A 20,692-nucleotide genomic window follows, 5' to 3' on the forward strand; every position below is an offset into this window, starting at 1 on the left:
AAACGTTCTACACTGCACATGTTATCTCTGAACTGAAACAAAACAAAGGTTGACTTATAAGATGGATTTTAAAAGGAGCAAGAGCTAGAACAATAATCACAGTCTTGTAAATTGGAAAATAACTTTTAGACTGACCCAGAAACTTTTCGGAGCCCCTGAGAGAGGAACAACTGATCATTTGAGACGAGGCTGTGTGCCGGGCATAGCGGCCATGCTTGAGTAATCCCAGCACTCAGGATGTTGAGGTAAAAGGATCTCTGGGAGTTCAAGGCCAGCCAGTGCCACAAAGTGAGTTCAAGACCAGTGTGAACTGCACAGTGAATCCTTGTCTCAAAAAGAAAAAAAAGAAAAGGAAGGAAGGAAGGATGACGAAAGAAAAAAAATGAAAGAAGAGAGAGCTGGAATGTGTGTTGGCCCTGGCTCCGTCTTCAAATTTTTTTTGAGTTTTAGGTAAGTCACTTATATTTTCTATCTCTTTTTTCTGTTTTATGAATAAAGTAATTTAGGATGATAAAAACACAAAGAATTATAAATTTAAGTAATAATATATTTTCAATTGAAATAAAATCAGAATATTCCATGTAAAAAACAAATAGAATTAATTTAAATATTTTATTCATCTATGAGAAAATTATTGATGTTAGTTATTTCTCATTATTTTTATCAGAGAATGTGCATATTTATATTTTAACTAAATGGAAAATAATCCAAATCTATATTCATTTTCTGCTAGTAATCTATATTCAAAGTAATGTTTGTCTTAAGTGTAAGTTAACTGCACCCACTGGATACCTTCTTCTCATATTTATATCCTCTAAAAATTAAACCATGAATTTAGATACTTTTGTTTTGCAAAGGAAAGCAAAGTGAATATATATATGTATACATATAATCCAATTGGAAATACATTTAAATACATATAATCCAGTTGGAAAAATAGAAAATTCTACAGTAATAGAATAATGCAAGAGTTGATTCTAAACCAGGTTAGATACAGAACCTGAAGAAGGCCATTATTGAGAGAAAGAGCAAAACTCATTACATGCACTTTAATGCAAGAGTAATAACATACTCTCATCTAATGCTAGACTTGAATCTCAGGAAATGTAAAAATTTAGGAGATTCCAAATCAAGATTGCTTTTGGCCCTTGTCTCCCTTGATGCTGTGGATCTCTTCTGACTGCCTCTAACTCTCGCCATCTGGGACAGTGGCACCATGCCCATTTTATAAACCTCTCTTTTCTTTCCATCATTCCCACTGCTCCTTCCTCTTCTTTCATCCTTCCCCTTTTCCTTCTTGCTACTCTCTTTCTTTCTTTCTTATTTCACTTTACTAAGAAAAATATTTAAGCAAGAGCAGCGTTACATGCAAGATGGAATTTCAGAAAAATTTGTATTTGTGTTTGGGCTTTGATGTGACATTTCTAAATGAGCAATGGAGGAGGAGTGTTTGCGTTTTCAAATTGGCTTCTGAAACTAAGAAAAAATCTGGGTGCTCCTATCTATCTGAAAATTTGTAATTCAAATTCTAAAGCCTTTCCTTGTATTTGCCAGGTTTTGTTACAACTACCTGCTCAGTCTCTTGAGAATCCCAAAGCAAACTATAGAATCGTAAAGTACAACAACTGAGACAGCCTCCAAGTTCAGTTCTATTCCTGCAGAAAATTCCTTTAAAATAGCTCTGGTGCATGTTTAAGAATTTTAGAATCCCTGAAAATATAAAAAAACAGAGAATGAAGCCTGAGTAAATATTCCATGGCACACGTACAAGAGCATGAAAGTAGGTTGGGTTAAGCAAATCATTACACTTCATTCAATCACATCTTTCTAAAAATAGAAACATTCTGCTCCACTTGGAATAATTGCAAAGACTCAGGATTATATAGTGTTTTCAAATCTGGACCTTTTAAATAGTATGCCTTCCCCCTTTCCAAGCTCTTTCAATCAATGTACACATACTACTGTCCTAAGAAAAAAAATGTCATGTTTTAGAAACACTGTTATTTACAAGCATATAAATATACTAAATTTTAGGAGAAATCTGTTTTAAATTTCTCAATATATTATGTATATGTCAATTCCATAATTTCTCCCAAAATATAATTTTAATAAAATATATCTAATTTTAAATTTACACTATCCATTCCAATATCTTTAATAACTATAGAGACTTTCAAAAATTATATTTTTATGTTGTATTAGCCTTAACTAAATAAAACGTTATATTTAAAGGAAGAAAAAATTTGAGTTCCTTTCCATTACTTCTGATATATGCCTCATGCTACTTCCCATGGTAAAAACAAAAACTTACTTGCTGGTATCTGTTTTCTCCAATGGACATTTTTAGGTTTGTTTAATATTAATGTTCTAATCTCTAAGAAATGATACTTGTTTAGGATGCCTCGTGTTTCCAGTTTAGTATAATAAAATTATAAATGAAAAGTACTTAAAATATTTCATGAAGCCAAATTTGCTTCTCAAAGATCTTATAATAGGGGTTCACAGAGTTGTGTCTTCTTGATACTTTCGAATCAGTATCAACTGCAAAATTTTTGTGTCATTTACTTGACCGTAACAAAAGTGTGATGCCTATAACAGAAAGTAGAAATGACAATGTGAAAGAAACTGTAAGTGGGTAGTTACATTAAAAGTTCATATTTAGTGCACAAATTTTGTTTGGTTAAAAAAAAAGAAAAAATTATTATTGTAAGGTTTTGTGTGTGTGCATGTGTGTGTATGCGTGTGTGTGTGTGTGTGTGTGTGTGTGTGTGTTTTGTACTGGGAATCGAATTTAAGATCTTGTGCTTGCTGGGCAGATGCTACGCTGTTGAACTATTATATTAGCCCATAATAGTCTAATTTTTAGCAGAAAATAAAAGCCAAAGATAGACTAAAACATGATATGTTTTCATGGCTTTGTTACCCGAATAACAGAATTTCTTCGTAAATCTCATATAAAATGTGCTTGCCTTGTAGTTAAATGTAAACAATGGGAAGAAACTAATCAGATTATTTAAATCAATTAATTTTCTGAAATTATTTGGGAAGAAACTAATCAGATTATTTAAATCAATTAATTTTCTGAAATTATTTAGGGGATGCTTAGATTTTTTAAGTTGGTTATAATTCTTTTCATTTGTTTATGGGTCAGAATTTCTTCATGTGAGCAATAAGCAAAATCCAATGTAACTTTAAGGAGAGCAATTTTATGCAAAATAAGATGCCCATACATTACAATGTAAGTAGCTGACTCAAAGAGAAAGCTGTGCGGAGCTATGAAGTGAGAGGTTACGTCAATTAAGTGTTTATCAACTTTAGATGTTGACATAACCCAAATTTAATAAAAGACGTTTTGATGAAAAAACAGCGATTCTAAAATTATTTTATTGCTTTTGAAAATCTTTCTAAATGGCATCTTTTGAGGAAATTTGTTTCAGCTAAAATTATTTCAATAAAAACACACATACACAAGAAAGTTAGAATATTTTTCTTTAAGAACATTATAATTGGCAGCTTGTTAGTAGCAAAGAAGGCTTTAGGTTTCTTTGATTTGGCTAAAGAACAAATTTTCCATTTGTGGAGAATTTTATATAAATATCAATGTTTATGTTAATATGCCTGACTTTTGGATAATATATCCTTATACATACATTTGAACACTATTTGCCTTTTGGAGTTCAATGCTTTTGAAGTTGACGCAAGTCAGGGACTCCGCTATTGATCAAAAACTCATGGATTTGTCTAAAATCCAACCATAGACATTTTTATACCCTGCACTTAAAGATACTCAGGAGAATTTCCATCCTTTGAGGATGATTTAATTTTTAAGAATAGCTTTAAAACACTTAATGTTACTAAACCTGGTACACAAAATGGCTGATCAAAGTTGCTCACAAGACTGGAAAATTAAGACCAGACTAATTTTCATATGTGCAAAATTAGATACTACTGAAGGTCATTTTATGAAAACTGTGTTTCCCCGAAGACAAGACCCAGCCAGAAAATAATCGTCCTTGAAAAGAGTAGCTCAAAACGCCCAGCCCCAGCAGCCTACCTCACCTAATTGATCTTCTCTATTCTCTTGCTCCCTACTCTGTAAGGTAGGCAGGGTGAGGAAGGCTGAATGGGGCTGCCATTTTTGAGCTCTGGTTTTCAAAGCTGAATATAGGTCTTATTTCCTGGGGAAACAGAGAAGATTAAGATTAGCTGGATGACTGTCCTGAAGCTCTCAGTTCCAAAAAATACTTAAAAATATTGAGATGAGAAACTAATTCTTTTTGCCAGAACTTGCTGCCTGAGTGAATAATATGTGCTTAAAATATTTAAATACCTCAGTGGTCTGAAACCCACTACTTAAGCTATGTTTTGATGATAATGGCAGTCAATGAACTTACTTCTAAGGTGGACTTTGGTCTACAAAGAGCTCTTTACTGTCTCCTCTACACCCCCACTTTTGCCTTTCATTAAATAAAAATGGGAACAATTGACAAATATGTTTTATATGGACCCAAAGTTATTCTAATTTACACTTCTTAATTAACATAAATCATATAGAAATATGTTTAAAAGTTAAATTAGTATTGGAAGTATACAATGTCTCAAAAAGTACCTTAAGAGAAATGAAATATTTCAAATGTAGGTTTTAAAAAATGAATAACTTTATTCATATCATTAGAAGAAAATACTGTCCATATGCATGGAAGAATAAAACTTCTACTTTAATAAAGCACTTTATTGAGAATAAGACAGAATTATTTGTCTGAAACTTGGTTCCATACATTGCTATATTTCAAAGATTGTAGAAGACATGAGATAATGAGCACTGAATGGGTTTCAACTTTTCCGTGTCTGAGCTTCTGTGAGTGAGTGGGTTCTGAGACTCAGACTGTAGATTTCAGGATATTCAGAAGTGAGGGGCTCCACTATGGAAGTTAGCAAACTGTGTACTGTTTAACGTGAAGTCATGTGAGTCCAGGACAGAGGGAAAACAGACTTTGTCAGGGTGACTCTCCAGCTATCTGTGTGTGCCAGGGAATCAAGGAAGAGCAAGCACATATTGAGCACTTACTGTATTCTCAGAAGTACATCAGGTTCCCAAGATTCACAGAGTCCAAGTACAAGGATGTCACTGTCTAGAGAGAGACCAAGAAAGAAAGCTTTGACACAATCCTTGTTTTTTTTTTTTTTTTCAATTTTAGGAAGCATTTCACAGAGAAAAATATACAGCTTTGAACCTAGAGTTATATATTCTCTTGGTAGACTTGACTGTAATCTATTACACTAGTATATTCTTCCTTTGTGTTAAAGATCAGCTGATAATATCAGATGCCCTTCAGTCTCAGAGTACATATACAGCACATAAGTAATGTGGTTTGCTGGTACAATTTTGAAAAAAAAAAAAAAAAAGGTCTTTAGTTGGTAAAAATGTTAAAAGTAAAAATTAATACATCATACTTACACATAAAAAGAATAAAACTAGTTTGGTGAGTAGAGCTATGAAATTCTACAACCATAGCTATCATAGTTTGTACAAAATTTACAAAGTTTCTGAACCTGTATGCTAAATTGAATGTTACTCAGTGTTTTTATGAATATTTCTTTCTTTGTCCTGTGACTGCATGATTTGCCTATTTATTTAATCACCCCTTAGAAAGAACTGTATAATTATGAATGTATATATACTATTAATGTATTACATTTTTGATAACTAAGCGTATTTTTCAAAATCTAGTCTCTGTGTATTTTTCCAGAAGAAATTTAACACTTTGCTTCTCCGTATTTCATTGATCGTTTAAAAGCATTAACTTTGCGTTTGGAATGTTGCAGCTGTTTTCCAGCCTTCAGAAACCCTAAAAACTAGTTTTAAGACAGGAAACTAGAAAGAGTGGCGTATTTAACTGGAGTTTCAGAGGCAATATAGAAAACACCTAAATTAACTTTGATCCAACACTATCTAGTTAAAGCTCTTATGGATTAAAAAATGTAATCTACAAAACTGCTGTATTATTAATGGTACATAAATTGTTGAAAACCATTCTGCAAAGGGGTGATTGTATCAGTTTTTCCTAGCCGTGATTTCCAGCAACCATTTATAATTAATGTAGGAGTGGGGCTGCCTGTAAGTTAAGTTCAAAAGGAATCATTCTGAAGAGTACAGTACAATTGTGTTGCATCTTTGCTAGAAACTAGATTGTTTCAGCCTGGGTTAGCAATGGTTAGAAAAGTGTCATTTCAATGTCATATGTAATATACTCATTAATACTGCTCAAATCAAATCATAGTATTCTATTTTTACCTAATAATATCAAAGATTTTCTATTCCCAACCCTAAACAGATTTCCATTTATCATAGGTTTTTTTGAAAATGTAAGTTGTTCAATTTTTTGCAAAACTGCAAATATAAGTGGAAAACATCCCACAAGTAAAGATTTGAACATTTGGTTGGAGGAAAATTTTCTTACTTTAATGTATCCTTATTTATGGGAATATATTTCTATCATATAATAATTTTAAATAGCATTGTTAGAGGAGAAATTATTATTTTTTGAAGGAGAAACTGCTAAGATTATAATGAATAATTTAAATCTATATTAATATACATTTGATAGAGAGCGTCCTCCTGTTTCCTTTAGAGAAATATAGAATAACGTCTGAATAAAGTCTTTTTTTGTTTAACCTGATTTTAGTGAATCAATTAATACGCTGCATTATGAAATTTTTAAAAGTAAAATTACTCCATGTTTTTTACTAAATATTAACTTTTGCCTCTTCTTTAAATGTAAAATGGAGGAAATATAGCCAGTTTTTCTAAGAATAATTCTAGAAAACTAAGGAAAATTTTGCTAAGGGAAATTTAAAAATAGAAACTATAAAAATTACAGTCTCAGTAGTAGAAGTCATTTATCAGAATCCAAATCATTGTATAAATCTGTTATTCAATTAATCCAAAGATGCATAGTGACAGACATTTGATGAACTACTTGCACTAAGGTATTTTATTTTCATAGGGTTTATTGAGAAATACAATATTTAGCTGCAGTGGAGTCTCTTGGCTAGAATTCTTTCTGGCCCACATGTCACCTGTGGGGAAAACAGTCACCTGCTAGTTACATTAAGGGTGGTTTTTAAGATCTGGCACATCCATGTCTCTTTAGATTATTCATTCTTAAAAGATGAAGTCTTACAGAGGTAATTCTGTTGAAATTAACCACAATCCTTGTAATGAGTATCAGAATTCATTATTAAAACTATAAATTTTCTAAATGCAACATTCAATATTATAGCTATAAGAAACAAATTAATAAAGATGCAAATTTTTACTTAAATTTTCTCAGGTTCTGCTAATTGGTTTAAAATTTCAATGCATAATGGATATCTAGAAAGGTGCAACTGTTTTATTCATAGATTCAAAAATTTCCCACAGATCTTTCTTTACAATTAATTTTATTTGCATTTTATTCCTCTCCTACCATCTTAATCACCCAAACATTTCTTGGTTACAAACTCAGTGCTTAGTAAACGCTCATGGGAAATAAAGCAGTATCATATATATTGTTTCACACAAATTGATGTAAAAAACATTTGGCATCCAGTTGATTGAAAGAACAGATGCTTGTATAATTTATGAAGCCAGAAATACATTCAGGATATCTTCCCAAAATAGTAAGGCATTTTAATAAAATAGTTCGTGGAGACCGCAGTTATAAAGTTTAGACAACTCTAAATTACAGACTGAATTTTGAATGGAGTATAGAAAATTTGAAATACACTTAATATACTTAAAATAAAATTATAATCACATGTGTTACAAGGTAACATGATGTAATAATATCGCATTGTTTTATGTAAGACTTTTAAAAACCTAAAATATATTTTTATTATAAATTTTAGCTTTTCTTCATTGCAGCACTTTAGAAGATTTTTTAAAAATTTTCCTTTCCTTTATTTTGAGACAGGCTCTTGGGATGGAACTTACAATCCTCCTGCTTCAGCCTTCCTAAGTATTGATTATTATAGGCACTCAACATCATTTATATCTTTCATGAGAAACTTTTAGCAAATTTGTATAAAGGGTCTGTTCCTTTTCAAAGATGTAACAGGTTTGTTGCAGAAAAATACTTATTTTTCTAAGTATTACTCTTTAGAAGATTTTCATTTTAATAATGTGAAGCAAACTATTACTAATGGGTAGAGTTTACATGGAAGTAATTTTAAATTCATTTCAAGTATAAGTAAGCATCTCTATTCTTCTTATACTGTAGGAGTCAAGGACATGCCTTTTTGCTTTTTTGGGCTAAAAATATACAGTTGTCACCATGCATTGGCAGAGTTTGTGGAAGTCACAGGGTTAGTGTATTCTCATGGTGGATCTTCACTGTAAAGAAACAGCTCAAGCTTCAGCTATGATTCAAGTTATTCATCATATTCAGTTCACTCTAAATTTCACACTATCGTATACTTTCAAAAAAATTTGTTTCTATCAAAAATCTTTTCTTATAAACTAGCTCTTTTATTGATTTATCATTATTCAGAATGAAGTACTTCAGGAGGATAGTATAATTTATCTGTAACGTTAGCTCATGCATTTTGGAAAAATGAAACAACATATATATATATTTATATTTTTATCTTTTCTGTCTTTCTTCTTCCCAGTTTTCCTTCCTTCGTTTGTGTTTCAAGTAGCATTTAAACTTCAGAGAAAAACATACAGCATTAGTTTCCCATTAGATAAATCATGAATATATTTTTAAATGAGAATTTCATAATTTTTTAAAATGCAGCAACATTTAAACACACAGAATTCTATGTACAGACAATGGCATCTTGATTTTATATCAAATAATTTAGGGGATAAGATGAAATTAAGAAACTGTTTTGAAAGGTGATCAGGAATAACCACCCTGTATATGCATATGTGTTAGGTTAATCAAGGGCTCCTCATTTTAGAACAATTAAAGAGTAATTGTGACTTTTAAGTAGACATCAATTCTGTTCAGAACTACCTCCCTTGGAAGAGCTCTCCTGCGTGTCAGTCACCACCACCTAGCAGGTAAGAAAATCATTCAGCAGAGTTGCATGTATTACTGGGGATGGTATATTATTTTTTTAAAAGTCATATATTTTTGAAGCTATTTAGAAAAGAAGCCTCTGAAAGCTGCTGTTTTGAGGAAAGAAGCTGGTTGGAAGCTTGGAATCCTTAATATAATGTCTGTCTCTTAATAACAAGTTTCATGCCACATTTTATAGACTACTACAAAGTGTTGTTCAAAACTTTATAATATAAAGATAATGTTATTATAAACTAAGTTCATAGAGGTTATGTAACCAGGTCAATGGATGGAAGAACCCAGGCCCTTTGCTTCAGATCTATTGTTCTTTGAATACTAATTGTATCATGCTTTGCAGTAAGGTGTACCTTTTGAACTGCTGCAATTCACATGCACGGGAATGCATATATAAAGAGTTTAGGAAAAAAAGGACAAGCAAAATCATCAATAAATGTACATTATTATTAAAGTGAAGTTCATGTTGGAGTTCTAGTGTTTCTTAATCTTTTCCATTATGATGGGAATATTTGAGCTTAGATATAGTTTTCAAACAAACTACAAAAACTATGTTTTGTATTTTTTTAATAAATATATGATGTGGTTTTTAATATGTGAATCTAGCTAATATGTATATTTTAAATCAATCAATTGATTTCTTCAATCACTGTTAATTTTGCTGAATATTGCAAAAGTTTTGTTGGAAATATTTTCTCCAGAGTAAATTCATAAGACATTTTATTGAGTCAGTAGGTAATACACATTCATTTTCAGAGTTTATGGGGGAAAAAAAAGACAATTTTCAGACTTTTTGCTGTCAACAGCAATAAAGGGTATCAGTAACTAAAAGCTATTGGAAAACAAAATTATAGTCTCCTCTGGGGTGCCAGAATTTCAATAGTAAAAGATGTCTAATTGGACCGATCTTTGGCATAACTTGCGCTGATTTTCCTTCTTGCTCAGTGTAAACTCGTGTTCAAGTAGTCAGCTTGGCTCTCTGTTGTATTCAGCCTATTGCATTTTGACCTCTTTGACACTGTTCTCCTATTGAAGTTGCCAAAACCCTCAGTAACTGCAATTATAATTACCCAGTGAGTGTTCCGCATTGTACACTTTAAATGTGGAGTCTGGAGGTAAACATTCTAGTGCTGAAACATTTTATGAAATTTCACATCCCAAGCAGAGGAATAAAACCCCTAATAAATAAAGTTTGAGACAAGTGAGAGGATTTGGAACTCCAAGTTACCAGTTAAACTTGATTTTCACTTAGGATTAGCTTTAGAGATAGTGTTTATTTCTTTGGAGAGGAGGGAAACAGTAAAACACACACATATATAATTTAATATAAACATATTATGTATAAATGGAATATACATTTTTCTCTTCTACATTTTGCGAAGATTCATTTCTTGATTAAACTGTCAGTTTATTTATAGCAATGTGCTGCCTCAAAAACTTTTAACAAAGTAACCTAAGTGAAAGATGAAATGGATTGCAATAGCAAAATCTCACTTCCTCTAGTTCGTTCAGTTCAATGCACACATGCTCAATTTAGGTCAAGGCATCAGGCAGAGGAAAGGGCTGGAGACTGACACTGAGATGCTCTATTTCACACACTTGCCCTCCGGATGGACTGGCAGAGGCAGTCACTTAGATTAAATACAGGTCATCAAACAAGATACATAATCTATTTCTAAAACCGACAACTTTAGCATCCCAAATCCCTATGGCCTTTTACTGAGGCACATTGGACTACTTCTTCATCTTCCTCTGTCAATTTACATTAAAGTTTGCTTTGTTTAAAAGTGGTATTGCATGTATTCTCTGACCTTCTTGCTCAAAGCAAAGAAATTGCTTTGGTTTATTTATGACCTACTAACCTTAAGCAAAACTGCAGTGCTTAATGTTCTCGCAGGCCTAGGGATGAAAAATAAAAGCTAAAATAAATTTGGACTTGAAGTGAATTAGTCTTATCCTGCCCACACAACCCTAAAATGAAAAAGAAAGGTATAGGGGATACCCATCCATAAATGATTTCTCATGACCCTTTTCATTCAAAGAACACTATGCAACAATGCAAATTACTAACATCACATTATAATTCTGGAATTATGAACATTGTGTTTTAAAAATCACATTGAACATTCCTAACATAAAAGGCAAAAGCAAAATACCATTAAGTATCTGTATTTTAAAGATACATAATTTATAGCTAAAGAAATAAGCCATGAAAATAAATATATAGAAGAGATAGGATTACAAGCACATGAAATAAGGGTAAAAATCTCACATGAATTAGCAGAAAACTAAGTTGAACCAGCAAGCGTAATAGTTTTTCTGATGGAACAAAAGTAATTGAGAAAATAGAGTCACAAAGTTCATTCCCTTCTTTTATGATAGGCTAAATATAGATCTTATTTCCCATTATAGAAAATTTAAGCTATTAAGAGGTTTTAACTGTCAATGAACTGTGACTATTTCAAACAAATATTATGTTTAGGCCTGAGAAAGAAGAATTAATTACTGCACTTATTATTTATTTTTATGTACATATAAATAAGATTAATACAATGTCTTACTGTTAGAATTGAATCCATATATGACAATGTTAATAATATTCAAGATTTTTATTTTAAGAATTTGAGAAATTTATGCTAAATTATACCATGCAAAAAAAAATTCTAGGAGCACGTTTTGTAAAACAAATAGCATATAATTGATTGTAACTACCCTAGACCTCTGCTTGTTAGTAGGGTAAATGAATATTTTGTGTTAGGAAAAATAGGCAGTTTGGAGTCTTTCATCATAGCATTCTAGCTAATCATATCTTAGCCCAGTGTAGAAAGAGATGAATAGGATGATTGAAAATGGCTGTATATTCACCTGAAAATAATGCCACAACAGACAGACAACAGCCTTCAGGTGTAATTGATAATGCAAACAAAGGAGTCCCCTGTCCCGTGATGACATTCTTTCCAGCACCAACACTGAAATGCTGACTTATAAAACATTCTTTTAAGGAGTTGTACTCTGTAGAAAAATTGCTTATCTCAAAGAAACGCTTGCTACAACATTCAGATTAATCACTATTTTATATTTTATGACTGATTTTATTTCCTTGATACATATTTTCATGAATCCTTAATCCCTGATTTGCACCCAAAATATCAGAGAATAGTTGTCTCGTGAAAAATTTGTCTAGAAGATATTTCAAAATAACTTTTTAAAATTTGGTTTTCTGAATAGATAAAATGTCAGAATGTGTAGAACTTGCGGTACATATTTCCCTAATAATTTCACAAATAATAGCATTGACTTGAATAGACCATATAGTATTCCAAAACAAACAGAGTTATCTCATGCACAGGTAATTATAACTATGTTGGATGCAGTTAATTGTGTTAAACAGTGAATTTCTATCCCGGTTTTGAAATATCCAAAAAAAATTTTGTTGTAATTGATGACAGGAAATTATTGAATGTTGTTATATAATATATTCATTAGCATTCACAATAATTTAAAAACAAGCATAATTTATAAAATATTCTTACAAAAGACAGAGATGAAAAGGATGTTTAACCTATCCACCCACAACAAATGTTAAGAATTTCATATCCAATAATTGGAAATATACGGTTTTTGTAGAATCTGTTGATGGCCCTTAACCTTTCATTGTATTAATGACATATTGGTAGCATAAATAAGAAAAGTACGTTAAACCAGGTTCTTCATTCATTATTTGTTTAGCGTTTTCTAAATGATTTTTCCATGAATTACAGTTTTAAACTGTATTTTATAGTCAAATATATTAAATATATGTAAATATAAAATGGTACTATTGACAGTAATTTAATTTGAGAAAATTCTATACAATTTAGTATGCCCTACATGCAATCTGTGTAAGTACTTATAAGCACAGCAAGACTGAAATTATAAAATACTGTTTTGATTTGATACTTCAAGTTACTTTAAATAACAAATTACCTTGTCTTTAATAGCTAGATAATTCTGTCTTTGGGATTATGCCATAATAGGCTTTAAAAATCTCAATCAAACATATCTTTTTCTTTCGTATGATGTGATATGGAGACTTGCCAAACTCTCACTTGGAAGAATCAGCCTTCTTTCCTGTTTTTTCAAAGTTGATTAAAAATGTATTAAATGTACAGTTATGTGTGTGGATTTTTGTGTCTTGTATCGCCTTCAGATCCTTACAACGGCTGTAAAGTCTGCAGCACTATGAGCTTAGAGGTTGCTTCAGTGAACATTCAACGCTGTCGGTGAGTTTGGAATTAAAATCAAAACCATCGACCGTTGATTGTACCCTATGGCCAACCATCATCTACTCCATGGCTCCCAGAACTGACTGAAGAAAGAAAACCAAAGCAGAACCCATCTGACCATTCTCATCCCTGTGCAGATGTTGCAATTAAAAAGGTCACAATCAACATTCATTGCTGTCGGTGGGTTGAATTGTGTGGACAAGCTCACTGGACAATGAATGCAACTGTGGCCCCCACTTTTTGCTATCACAATCAACAGATGTCCTGTCCTGGAAAGATGTACTGCATGGAGTAATGTGATCCTTTATTTTAAAATCTTTATTCTGTCTGAGTCTTCAGGTTTCGTTTTTCAATTTATATCATCCATTCAGATGTCAGTGAAAAGGCACTAGTTTAAACAAGGATAATGCTTCTCTATATTTCCATATGTATAAATAGGACAACTTTTATAAAAGCTAAAATGGCCCACAGAATCTATAGCATAACTTATCTGGGTTAGTACACTGCCCTAGTATTGCAGTGTAGGGGAAAGAAGACATGAAGAATCTAGGGGAAAAAATTCAGCACCTCTACCTTGAGCATCTATATCTCCAACACTTAGAAATCTCCATTATCTCTCCATATCTGGTTAGATGTCCTGGTCAAATGGGGATAGAGACACCAGGTAATTTATCTTTCTGCTTCTCTGGATGAGAATATTTTGTCTTGCCATGGAATTTGCTAAGAAAGGAAAAAAAATACATATTTGTGTGTGTGTATATGCATATGCAATTATTTGAAACATTATGGTAATCATATAGGAGTTTGATTTTCCTAATTATCTCAAGTTTAAGATGAAATTGACCCAGTTCTTTTTTGTTTCTCCTTCCAAAAACTTGATCTGAATCACTGGATTTAAAATCATCTCCATTAACTGAGTCATACTTATCACATTTTTAAATAAAAGCTGTACATGTATATCATACACATCATTTTATCTTACGTAGTTTCATTCTATATTCATAACATTTGTTATTAAGTTTGATCTCAGTGATTATGTTTATCATTTGTAATGGCAATACTAATTATTATTTATAGTAATAAAATGTTTAAAGAATATATGTTTGGAGTATCTGGAATACTTCAGTGTTCATTTATAAAATCTGTCAAATATATTATTCCTTTTGCTTCTTGAACTTTTTAATTTCATTTACTTTCAACATCTGTTGTAGATATGTCTCTGTCTTTTTTCTCTAGATTTTATCATAATCCTAAAATATTTTGCCACATACAACACTGTCTACTTATTGCTTTCTAGCTTTCTAGCTTCTCACTTTTTTAGTTCCAAGGCAACATTCATTTACGCTTCCTTATTACTGGAAAAAATAATCATATACTCACAGGAAGTGTGTTAGTGCATATTCTTCAACCTTCCGATGCCTTGGTCTAACAACTACAATCTAGCATCTCTTACACACCACTCTCTTGTGTAGTACTTAGCCAAAATGTTGACTTCTTGCTTTGACTGCTTTTCTGTACAATTGCACTTTCTTTTTATTTTTAAAAAGCAAAATAGAACTACTTCTAAGATAACAATATGCAATATAATAACTAGTGTTAAATCCCACAATTTTTAAATTTTGTATCGTTACAATTGCACTTTCAGTAGATGAGCTGGCCTCTCCTTTTTATTGACAAGGATTTTGCCTTTAAAGTCTTTTAAGGCTAATAGTCCAGAAATACTGCCACAGTGTTTATATTCATTTATTTACCATTTTATCTCAACAATCAGAACGTTAGCTGTTTCACCCATTTCTCCTGCATAGTATCATTTTTCAAAAGCTTCTCTTGATCAAGTGAATATTACCAAGTAAATATTACACTTGTCTAGTAAATATTCTGCTTGAATTCCTTTCATGTCTCATACTACTGACCCCATCTTTCTGAATGCCAATTTCCATTGATATTTGTGACCTTACTCTCACAACAGTGATGTGTTATTTATTTTTTGCTTTTGGTTTTTGTTCGTACTTGTTTTCTTTTTTGTTTTGTCTTTCAGTTGACTTTTCTCTGAGTGCCAGTATTTTTATGAGACACAGCTTTTACTTTCTGGATTTCTTCACTTATTCCTGGTGGAATCTCAGGTACATGCACCTTGTTTACATCTGCTGACATAAAGCTGGCACTCAAGCCTTATCTCCAGGTTAGATATCCTAAGTCTATCTATCTGGCTTCTTCTCATAGCCTAAGCCTATCCATGACCACAACTAATCATCTTTTAGATCATCTAAATCAGCTTAATCACCAAAACCGTAAATCTTGAAATCATCTTATTCTCCTGCATCTGGTTTCAATCCTTTTCCGCAATTATAATTACAGAGTCCTACATATTCTCACTTATCATTATTATTTTAAAATTTGAAGTTTTTTCTGTGTACGTCTACTACTTTAGTTCATAAATGCATAAAATCTTACTTGGAGTAGTTCAATAATCTAATTAACTCTGTATCTATTATAACCTATCCAATATTTTCTTTGCATTAGTTTTGAAAGAAGAATTTTTAAAAATCTAATCATTTTGTAAACTGCTGTAATTCCCCCTACCTAAAGTATCCCAAGACATCAAATAAGTGGGTTGTTCACATAGGAAAAAATGTTAGGAGACAAGTTAAATAGAAAAAAAAATTATGTAGAACCTCATATAATTTCTCAAAATTTCTTTCAGTACATTAAAAACTTACATGTAATTTTTAAAAATTCCTAGAGTAAGAGTAATTAAAATATATTTATATTTAAATGGTAAAGAGCTTTATTCAGCATTAACACAATCAACGCAAGAGATAAATGAACAATGCACCATAGTCATTGGATAAATGCAAATGAGTGATACATATATAATATAAAATTCTGCTTCAGTCATGAAAAGTCTATCTTAGTAAGATGCAATATATCTTCAGTAAAGCTTACAGATGAATCAGTGATGGAGAACAGTGATACTGACATGATTTTTTTATACTGTGATAGATACGCTTATCTTTAGTTTCTGCTTAAACTTACTTTTGGGTTCATTGCATCTCTTTTTGAACATATAATTTTCACCTTTCTGTCTAGGATGTGTTGCACCAGAGTATACACACCAGTTACAAGGGGAACTATCCATAAGATTGGCTGAGACTTCCATATTTTTCTTGTTAGGAATTTGACCTAAAATATACTACCAGGAAGTGGGAGGTGTTTATCATAAGGATAATATTATAAAAGTATGTAATAGATTAACATTTTATTTCATTTTGGGTCAGTATAAATGAGAAATAGTTGAGTAATAAAGAACAGCAAGGAAAATGAGACTTTCCAGGTTTTCTCTTACCTGAAAGATAAATCAAATAGGTTAAATTCAATCAGTTTCATGTACAGCGCTCTTTTCTGAACTCTGCTCAGCTTCTCAAATCTGTTTTAGATGTCTATAACACTTTAATGTCTTGAAATAAACCTGACATTGTCACCTAAGACTGATGTCTCAGTCTTTAAAGTCATACAATTTTCATAAGTATATAAGATAAAGTTACCTTGATTGGAACAATTTGGCTCCATTTAATAAGAAATTGAAAATACTTTTAAATTTTTAATGAAGAATTTTATTTCTAGGATTTTTTTTTTTTTTTTTTTGGTACCCAGAATCAAACTTGTGGCCTCGTGCTTGACAGGCCGGCACTTATGCCACTGAGCTAAATACTCAGCCCCTCATTCATTATTTTAATAGATAAATAATAATTGTATATACTTAGAGATGTGATATTCGAGGTAGTTATGTATTACAGAAAGATTATATGAAGCCAGTTAACTTATCATTTCATCAATTTATCACTTTATGTGATGACAATGTTTTAATGTGTGTTAATAACTACAGAATATAAAATACACTCATATTACTTGGTCATCAACTTATTTTTCTATGTCTATGAGACTGATATTTTTAATTTTGACATATAAAAGAAGAGCCAGCAATATTTGTCTTTCTATGCTATTTTATGTATTTCACTGAGCATAACATCTTTTACTTGAATCCATGTTGAAAATATTTCTTTCTTGAGAATTATTAAGATTCCATTTTGTATATATACTACATTTTTTATTCATTCATTGATGGATACTGAGGTTGTTTCCATATTTTGACAAGAATGAATAATGCCAAAATAAACAAGAAAGAGTAGATATCTCTTTGGTATAGTGATTTTAATTCCTTTGAATATCTATATACCAAAGACAATGATTGCTGAAATATATGGTAGATCTCTATTTAGTTTTTATGAGGAACTTTCTTACTATTTTCCAAAATGTCTGCACTAATTTACAATCCCACGAATAGTATACAAGGATGCCATCTTCTCCACATCCTTGCCAGTGTCTCCATCATTCCCATTTGCTGTTGTTTGTCTTTTTGATATTAGCCACTGTCACATATAAGAAGTGATATTTCACTATAGGTTTAATTTGCATTTCCCTGATAATTACAGATGTTAAGTATTTTTCGTATATGTGTGTTGCTACTATAACACCTTTTAAGGAACATCTAGTCACATCTTTTACCCGTTATTTATTTATGTTTTTGTTACTGAGTTGTATGAGTTCCTTATTTATTTTTTGGATATATGACTTAAAAATAGATACTCTTCCCCACTTTTAAGATTGTCCCTTCACTCTGTTGTTTCCTTTGTTGTTCTGAAGCTCTTTAATTTGAGGCAATTCCATTTTTCTATCACAATTTTTTGTCTTTGCTTTTAGACTTCCATACAAGAGATCTTTTCCCACATCAATTGTCTTAGTTACTTTTCTCATTGCTGAGGCATAATACCCATACTCACAGGTTAAGGAAGGAAAGGTTTATCTAGCTCACAGTCTGTAGAGGTTTCAGTCCATAAGCAGCTAGCCTGAAGGCTTGGAGAACAGGTATTGCAAAGCAGAAACAGTTCATGGTGGGTAGAAGCTTTCCTGACCCCATTTTTGCATTCTCTGTATATTTAAAACCAGCACCATATGAATGATTCCAAGGCCTGCTGCCAGCAGGAGCAGTGCCAGACTTCCTTCTCTGTTGGCTGTAGGGATCCAGTACCTATCAACCAAATCCCAAGAAACGACTTTCCTAGGCTGTCATCATTCTTGAACACGGTGCTCTGGGGTGCTCTTCTCTAAGTAAAGTCTCACTTTTGCAGTCTTTAGGCTGCAAAAAGTAGAGTTCTGCTGATTCCTGTGATATGCTCTGGCCATCTTTTCTGTTCTCCTGTTCTTTCTCAGAAATCAAAGTGTCCTCTGCTCTGTCTTTGCAAGCCACAGTTTTACTGGAGCTTCCTTTCTGGACAAATTCAAAATGTTTTAAATCATCCTTCTGGGCTATTGTTCTTGATTCACAACATAAAGTTGGCCAAATGCCCTCGACTAGAGCCATGCCACTGCCTCAGTTTTGCTGCCTTGAAATTTCTCCTGCAAGATTAATTCGCCTGACACCCTTATTCTCAGTGGCAGGAAAAGTCACTGGACACAAGCAAAATGCAGACAAACTTTTTGCCAGTCCATAAAAGATATCATCTGGAGTCCAATACTCAATGTAGTCCTTCTTCCCGGCAGAAACCTCCCAAGCCTTGCCTTCACCGGCAGCATTTCTATCAGCCTTCTCATCTTTGAGTACCAACCACAGTCTCACTTCAAGGTTGCAGATATTTCTGGTGACATGTCCAAATTTTTCCCACAGGCCAGCCCTGAAGGCTTCTGTATAGCCACAGCAACAACTCCACTCTTAGAACCAAATTCTGTCTTACTTTTACTTTTCTAGTTGTTGAGACCAAATACCTAACACTCATAAATCGAGAGAAGAAAATTTTACTTATTTACAGTTTGTAGCGGTTTTAGTCTAAGGTGAGGTGGCACAGCAGACAGGTATTGCAGAGGAGAAACATTTCATAGCAGAGAGAAGGCAGAAAACAAGGGATAGCCACAGCTCTTCCTTTCCAGTTTCCAGGCTATATAGGGCAGGTAGCACTCATGCCCTTGATCCTAGCATTGCACCATGAATCAATTCCAGCATCACACAAGCTAGATCCAGCCACCTCTGCAAAGGCTTCACCTATGACTGCATAAGGCTTTATGGGGACATCCAGACACTATCCATAACACCAGTATTATATAGTTTTCCTTGTGTTTTTTAATAGTTTCACAATTTCAAGTGTAATTTTTAAATCTATTTTGAGTTGATTTTTTATGTATGTTATGAGATAAAGATCTGATTTTATTTTATGTGAATATCAGTTTTCTTAGCACCATGTATGGAAGAGACTTATCTTTCCCCACATGTGTTCTTATTGCGTTTTCTGAAAATCAATTGACCATAAATACTTGGTAGATTTCTAAACTTTTTAAATTTTTTTCTTTTGCATGAGGTGTATATTTATAATGGCAGAGTGCTTTCTATTGTTTTAATAGCTTTATAAGGACATTTGAAATTAGGGAGCATGTTTATTTTTCATTATATATGAATGCATAAAGATATCAAAGCAGCATGATTTTTACAAATGTAGTAATGGAAGTAAATTACACATCCAAAATGGTTGTGGTATATTGAGTTATGACATATAATAGTAGCTAATAGAAATTCAAAGGTGTTTAAATGAAGGAACTTGTTACATTTAAAATAAAATGTTTCCAGAACTCAGACTGAAGCTTAAATCTCACCATTGTAAAAGAACAGAATTGAGGAAATTGACTTTCTTAAATCTCAGTTTTCTTAATTGTGCAGCTCATTCATGAAAATTTGTTTTAATAATATACTTTTCATGAACATAGCTTGAAATTGCAGCATAAGGAAAGATTAAATTTTTTACTACTTATTTGTCTTAAATATTGCCCTTGATTTTCTAGAAGGTAGATACATTTATTATTCCATTGAATTAATAATTTAATGATAATTCTACAACTTCAGTTTTGTTTGACTTTTTTTGTTAGTTCATGCTTACTGTATACAGTGATTGTCTTCACTGTAGGGAACTGGTACGTGTATATAACACATTTCAATTTATTTTTATCCCCATTCCCTCCACCTCTTTAATTTTCCTGGCATCAGATTAATTTATTTATAAGACTTTATAAAATTGTCATATGCACAGATTGAAAACCAGACTAAAAGGCAAAGAATATATAAAACAGGTAAAACAATTGTCCTAAGCCGAGGAACACGTTTAGATATACTATCTGCACTGGATACTACTTATTTTTTCTTTCTAAGACTGTCACTACTGACAGGTTGAATTGTGCACATTAAATTTTAGGTAGTCTACAGTTAAACCTGAAAAAGTGACACAAGTAATAAAATTCAGGAAAAAATTTGTGAAATGTTTT

The 20,692-nt window shown here is 32.0% G+C and overlaps 1 long non-coding RNA gene across 5 annotated transcripts in view; it reads left to right on the top strand.

Annotated features, from left to right (window-relative positions):
- Window positions 1-20,692, top strand: part of LOC106028760 (uncharacterized) — an 83,230-nt gene that overhangs the window by 55,175 nt on the left and 7,363 nt on the right. For 4 of the 5 annotated variants that reach the window (XR_010044530.1, XR_010044531.1, XR_001202386.3 and 1 more), the window contains one exon: window positions 1-20,692. This exon is cut by the window's left edge and continues 13,536 nt beyond it; it is cut by the window's right edge and continues 7,363 nt beyond it. This is a non-coding gene — a long non-coding RNA (uncharacterized LOC106028760). The other variant, XR_010044532.1, reaches the window with a different exon arrangement.

The sequence above is a fragment of the Cavia porcellus genome, unplaced genomic scaffold, assembly GCF_034190915.1.
Source record: "Cavia porcellus strain 051 isolate PalLab524CR breed Dunkin Hartley unplaced genomic scaffold, mCavPor4.1 scaffold_29, whole genome shotgun sequence".
NCBI classification, from domain to species: domain Eukaryota; kingdom Metazoa; phylum Chordata; class Mammalia; order Rodentia; family Caviidae; genus Cavia; species Cavia porcellus.